At 32.1% G+C, this 6,662-nt stretch overlaps 1 non-coding gene across 1 annotated transcript; it reads left to right on the top strand.

Moving 5' to 3' along the window:
* Nucleotides 1-1,864: 1,864 nt before the first annotated feature.
* Nucleotides 1,865-1,968, top strand: LOC115848574 (U6 spliceosomal RNA). Its single transcript, XR_004037750.2, has one exon. It is a non-coding gene; the product is annotated as a U6 spliceosomal RNA (small nuclear RNA).
* Nucleotides 1,969-6,662: the final 4,694 nt, after the last annotated feature.

The following is a 6,662-nucleotide window of genomic DNA, read 5'->3' as shown; positions in this document are numbered from 1 at the left end:
AGATAATGAGCTTTTGAGGTTTCAAACAAACACGAAAGAGAACAAAAGTTATAGCCAGACTGGTTGGAGGTCAAAATTCAGCTCAAGCTTTTATTAAATTATCTTGGGAAAGTTTCCTAGTTTCTCTGAGATTCAGTTTGCTCATGTGAAAGTTGAGGTTAGAAAGAACCGTTCCATAGTCATATGAGTTAAGTGGGATAAAGTAAAGCACTCAGTATCAACAAATAATAAATAACCAATAAGATGCCTCATATTTACTCTCTTTTCAATAACTCCATTGCTACTACCTTAGTCCAAGCCACCTTTATCTATTTCTTGTCTACTCATATGACTTCACTAAGTCATTCTCCATACAGCGATAATGGGGAAGGGAAGTTAATGAGGGGATATATACTAGGCTGTCAGTAATTTTTCTAATGTTGCAGAATAGAGTGTGTGAGTGAGGTTGTTTAGCTTTTATGTTTTCACTGTCAACTGAAATCATCAACGCCGGTTCATCCACAGTGAACCATTAAGAGAAGAAAGGCTGATAAATACTGAAGATGAAAAGGGGTGTGGAAGGGTGTGGAGAGAGAAGGCCGACTGATGCAGATCTATGTATACTCTGGCAGATTTACTTAGCGGGTAATGGTATATAACAAGACACAAAATCACCAGCGATCCATTTGGAACAATAAAAGTAGAGGGAGCCTGAAGGCTGTACAATCTGTCTAGCAAACACTGTGCATGTCTGGAAAGGAGGTGTTCCACATGGAAGGGCACAGTTAAGCCATATTTACAGGAAGCATTCTATCAGCGTGACAGGGTGAAATGAAGAGTCTGACTCCATGTTTTGTTGTTGTTTTTACTTCTGACAGCTTTTAAACCACTCAAAAGCACTGTGCTAAACAGAAGAAGCCAGATACAAAAGGCTTCATATTGTATAATTCCATTTACATGAAATGCCTAGGGAAGACGAAACTATAAAGAAGGAAACCAGAAGAGTGCTTGCCTGGAGCTGGGAATGGGAACATAGAGTGACTGCAAAGGGGCACAAGGGAACTTTTTGGATCATTGAAGTGTTCTAGAACTGGATTGTGCTCATGGTTGCAAAACTGCATACATTTACTGAAAAATCATTGAGCAGGACGTTTATAGTAAGTGAAATGTATGTTATAGAAATTATACCTCAATAAAAAAAATGAACTACCAGAAAAAAAGAGATCTACAAAATGCAACCTCCTTTCATATTGTTAGATTCAAAAGACAGGAAACATTTTAATAGTCTAAAAATAAAATAGGAAAATGACACAACTGTATACATTGTTTATTGACTATATGCGTATAATTAATACAGAGTTGCTATTACACCCTGGTTTTTAGAGTGATTCCCCATATTAAGTGATTACTTATATTAAATGGACACTTTAATAAACACTATTTTTCAATATTAAAAAATTTTTTATGACAAAAAATTAAGTCATGACAAATGCATGTGCTTGTTTTTTAACTCATCTAGATTGGGTTGACAATAATGCTACTAAAAATGGGTTGTACAACCTAAACTGTTTTTATGTTTTACTTCATTAGCACTCATGGTAGCAAAAGCCAGTCTTAGTAGCAAAAGCCAGTCTTAAAAGTTATATTGACTAGAAGGAAAGAAGATATTTTAAAGCCACAGTGGGAAACTCAGAATATTTATTTTTACTTTCTTTCTAAAATAAGAAAGATGTTGCCTCATAACTTGAAAACTTTCATTTTTTATAATTTTAAACTGAATTTAAAATAATCTTCATAAATTTATTATTTATTTTTAAACTCTATCTTCAATCCTTCACCAGTAGTCAGTCCAACTATTTACTTTATAATGTAAAAGTTAAATTTAGTGCTCACTGCAGCAGCACATATACTAAAATTGGAACAATACAGAGATTAGCATGGCCCCTGCACAAGGATGATCCGCAAAGTTGTGAAGCGTTCCAGATTTGTTATAAAGCAGAAACTAACACACCATTATAAAGCAATTATACTCCAATAAAGACGTTTTTAAAAAAAAGTTAAATTTAAATTATCAATAATAAAAATGGTTACACAAATTACCTATCAAGATTTTTGATTGAAAATAAAATTCTAATGTATAAGGGGTTATAATGATAACTTTAACTCCTATTTCATTTGGCAATTGTTAAATTATGGAATATGCAATAATATACGGAGAAATTCTGTTTTAACTTTCTTTTGTTGATAATCCTTACATTTTTTACTCATTTTATTTATACACCCATGACAAATTAAACTTCAGATACTACACACTAAAGCACAGTCTTAGTGAGCTCAACTAGTATGCATGTCTGGCTACTTTGACTCATCACATGGGCACAGTAACATCCAAACTGGTCTGTACAATCCTGTTCACTAATGCTTGTTAACTGATCACAGGCTTGGATGTTGCATCGTCAATTCCTATAAGTTTCTAAAAGCATATTCACAATTTTTGTACTCATCTCTGTATGAATCATTAAGCCACCATTTGCAGAGCAGCACTAGTTCATAGGCTACCCTTTGAGTTGCAGTGACATAAAGATATAATTTAAAAAGTAATCATTAGAACAAAATCTCTGGAGAAATATAAAATAACCTAGAATTCTCTGACATAAATTGTACCAGTGTTTTCTTAGGTCAGTCTCCCAAGGCAATAGAAATAAAAACAAAAATAAACAAATGGGACCTAATCAAACTTACAAGCTTTTGCACAGCAAAGGGAACCATAAAAAAAAAAAGAAAAGACAACCTATAGAATGGGAGAAAATATTTGCAAATGATGCAACCGACAAGTGTTTAATCTCCAAAATACACAAACAGCTCATACAACTCAACAACAACAACAAAAATACAAATAACCCAACTGAAAAATGGGCAGAAGACCTTAATAGACATTTCTCCAAAGAAGACATACATATGGCCAGTAGGCACATGAGAAGATGCTCAACATCACTAATTATTAGAGAAATGCAAGTCAAAACTACAATAAGGTACCACCTCACACTGGTCAGAATGGCCATGATTAAAAAGACTACAAATAACAAATGCTGGAGTGTGTGTGGAGAAAAGGGAACCCTCCTACACTGTTGGTGGGAATGTAAGTTGGTACAGCCACTATGGAAAACAGTATGGAGGTTCCTCAGAAAATGAAAAATAGAACTACCATATGATCCAGCAATCCCACTCCTGGGCATATACTCAGACAAAACTATAATTTAAAAGATACATGCACCCCTACGTTCACAGCAGCACTATTCACAATAGCCAAGACATGGAAACAACTTAAATGTCCATCTAAAGATGAATGGATAAAGAAGATGTGATACATATATACAATGGAATACTACTCAGCCATGAAAAAGAATGAAATAATGCCATTTGCAGCAACATGGCTGTAACTAGAGACTATCATACTAAGTGAAGAAAGTCAGGAAGAGAAAGACAAATACCATATGATTTCACTTATATGTAGAATCTAAAATATGACACAAATGAACCTATCTACAAAATAGAAACAGACTCACAGACATAGAGAACAGACTTGTTGCCACAAGGGAGGTGGGGAGGGAGAGAGATGGACCAGGAGTTTGTGGTTATTAGATGCAAACTATTACACTTAGAATAGATAAACAACAAGGTCCTACTGTATCTCACAGGGAACTATATCCAGTCTCCTGGGGTAAACCATAATGGAAAAGAATTTTTAAAAAGTATGTATATATGTGTATAACTGAGTCATTTTGCTATACAGCAGAAATTAGCACAACATTGTAAATCAACTATACTTCAATAAAAATAAAATAAAATAACCTAGAGACAAAAATATGTTCCTCGGAATGAAAGACTCAAAAAGAAGCAATACACTCAGAAAGTATTACATAAAATATGTTTCTGGGACTAGAAATACTTATATCAATAAGTGTAAATAGAGAAAAAGGCTTCCTTAAAATGAAAAAAATTCTCAAGAGTGCATCACACAGTATGTATAAACATAGATGCAAGATGATAAAAATAAAAATATGAACAGTCACATAAGATAATTACAAGGTTTAACAAGGTTGAAGTAGAAAAAAAAGAGACCAAAAAAAAAGGTAGTTCCTATTGCTAAAGAGTACCATCAGTAGTCAGTTCTAGAATTTAAAAATATCTATGCACCAAATAACATAGCATCAATATTCTTACACAAAAACATCAGGAAATTTAAAAAGAAATAAGAAAAAGAAGTATTTTTTCAGTATGTGACAGATCATATGAACAAAATTAAGAAATATGTAAATGGCCAAACAGTATACTCAGTAAGTTAAATCTGAAAACTAAGAATATACCTACTTTTCAGCTTCCCCAAGATCATTTGTAAAAACAGCCATATAGTAAGCCTCACAAAACTCTCCATAAATTTCAAAATAAAAATAATACAAACAATATCCTCTGAGCATAATTCAATTAAAGTAAAAATTAGTAACACCCAACATAAACAAGCATGCAAGAAATGTTTTGAAGTCCCTCTTAATCAGTTATTAAGACAAAGGAAATATATAGACATACAAATATTTTATATACATTATATGTCTGTATATATATATATATATAAATATACAAACATATATATGAAAGGATAACAGGAAACATCCAAGGATAAAGATTACAATGATTTGCAAATACTACCGGATTTCTTAGATAAACCAAGAAAAATCAATATTATTATTACTACACCTAGTACCACTACCACTAATAATAACAATAATAGATACTATTACAAATAACAATAAGAATATACATTATAAAAAATAAAGAATTTAATAATGTGACATTTAAGATTTGCAAATACATAAAAATCAACAGAAAATATGATTAAAAACTGTCTAAAATGACTGCAAAACATAAATTCAGATAAAATAATAAAAGACATACCTTACTCTTGGATAGGGACACTCAAAGTCAGAAAATTGTCAATGCTTCATGAGTTAATCAATAAATGTAATTCAATACCCCCAAATATGACTCTATTATTTATATGTTAATCTTTATATCTGACTTTTTTTTTTTTTTTAACTAGAGGGTCAATTCAAAAGTAGTTCTGGAAAAATATACATACTAGAAGAGCCAAGAAAACCTGACAAGGCAATAGGGTCTAGCTTTACCAGATATTAAATATTATTCAGTCTGAATAAATAAATGTGGTATTAGTTCATGGAAGGACTGAAATTTCAAAGGAATAAAATAGAAATCCAGAGATAGTACTCTATACATCTGGGATTTTTTTTGGAAAGGTAACAGTAGTGTTTTGTTTTTTGTTTTTTAATTGCACACGTCTATAAACCTAATAAATAGGTTTTCTCTATTTTTTTATACAGTAGGTTCTTTAGTCATCAGTTTTATACACATCAGTGTACACATGTCAATCTCAATCTTCCAATTCATCACACACACACACACACACACACACACACGCGGCCTTCCCCACTTGGTGTCCATACGTTTGTTCTCTACATCTGTGACTCAACTTCTGCCCTGCAAACCGGTTTATATGTACCATTTTTCTAGGTTCCACATATATGTGTTAATATACGATATTTGTTTTTCTCTTTCTGACTTACTTCACTCTGGGTGACAGTCTCTAGATCCATCCACATCTCAACAATTGACCCAATTTGCAGATCAATTTGTATATTATACAACCTGAGTGTGTGTGTGGTGGGGGAAGTGTTATATATGTTTGTAACTAAATGGAATAACTGGAAATCTCTGGAAAATGTCACATGGTTGTTGCTAATCAATAGGGCTGAGTGGCTGGAGGACAGGCAACTAACTTTCAGCTTTATAATTTTTTTTTGAGTTTTGAATTTTGTGACATTGCCTCTATTACCTGCTCAAACAAATAAAATTAAACAAAGCAAAACAAAAAGAATGAAGTATATTTCTAAGTGCAGGATTGGAACTATCTCCAAGATGTATGAATACACAACAGTACAAAACATTGTCTCTAATGCAAGTGTGCATCTATGTTTAAATTAAACATAGGTGTACATTTACTTGCTTGCATTTGTGTAAAACATTTTGAGAATGATATACTCAAACTGTCGCAAGGATTACCTCTAGGAGAGAGTCTGGTATACTGAGGCCAGCTGTGGGAAGATGACTTGCTTTTAATTTTTTCATTTTGTTACTGTTTTAATTATTTCTTATGGACATATTACTTTTCAAAGGAAACAAAAATAAATATTCTCTAAAAATCCCTCAATTTTATCTCCTTCTTGTATCTTTTTTTTTTTTTTCTAACAAAGCTTTACCTATAATACTCCAATATACAGGTCTTTCTATCTCATTATCCCCCTTTTTTTTTTTTCATTCTAATATGCGCTTTATTCTTTCGGATGGAGATTTTGGTGCTAAAGTAGAACAATGACTCTGTAACTCTATAGCAAAGGCAAGGTTTACTTTTTTTACTTTTTTCTTTTTCTTTTGGCACAAAATGTTGTATTACTATTGATTGTCTAATTGGCAACATTCCTTCTAATGTAGTTGATATTACATAATAAGATATGTGTATTTTCATGTAGATTAAGACAAATTTAATTAAAAATAAAACGTCTCCAGAACAAACTACAAAAAAAGAATATAGTAGGTAGTTAACTTTGTTC

Source organism: Globicephala melas, chromosome 3 (assembly GCF_963455315.2).
Source record: "Globicephala melas chromosome 3, mGloMel1.2, whole genome shotgun sequence".
NCBI classification, from domain to species: Eukaryota; Metazoa; Chordata; class Mammalia; order Artiodactyla; family Delphinidae; genus Globicephala; species Globicephala melas.
This window is presented reverse-complemented; position numbering and strand designations above follow the sequence as displayed.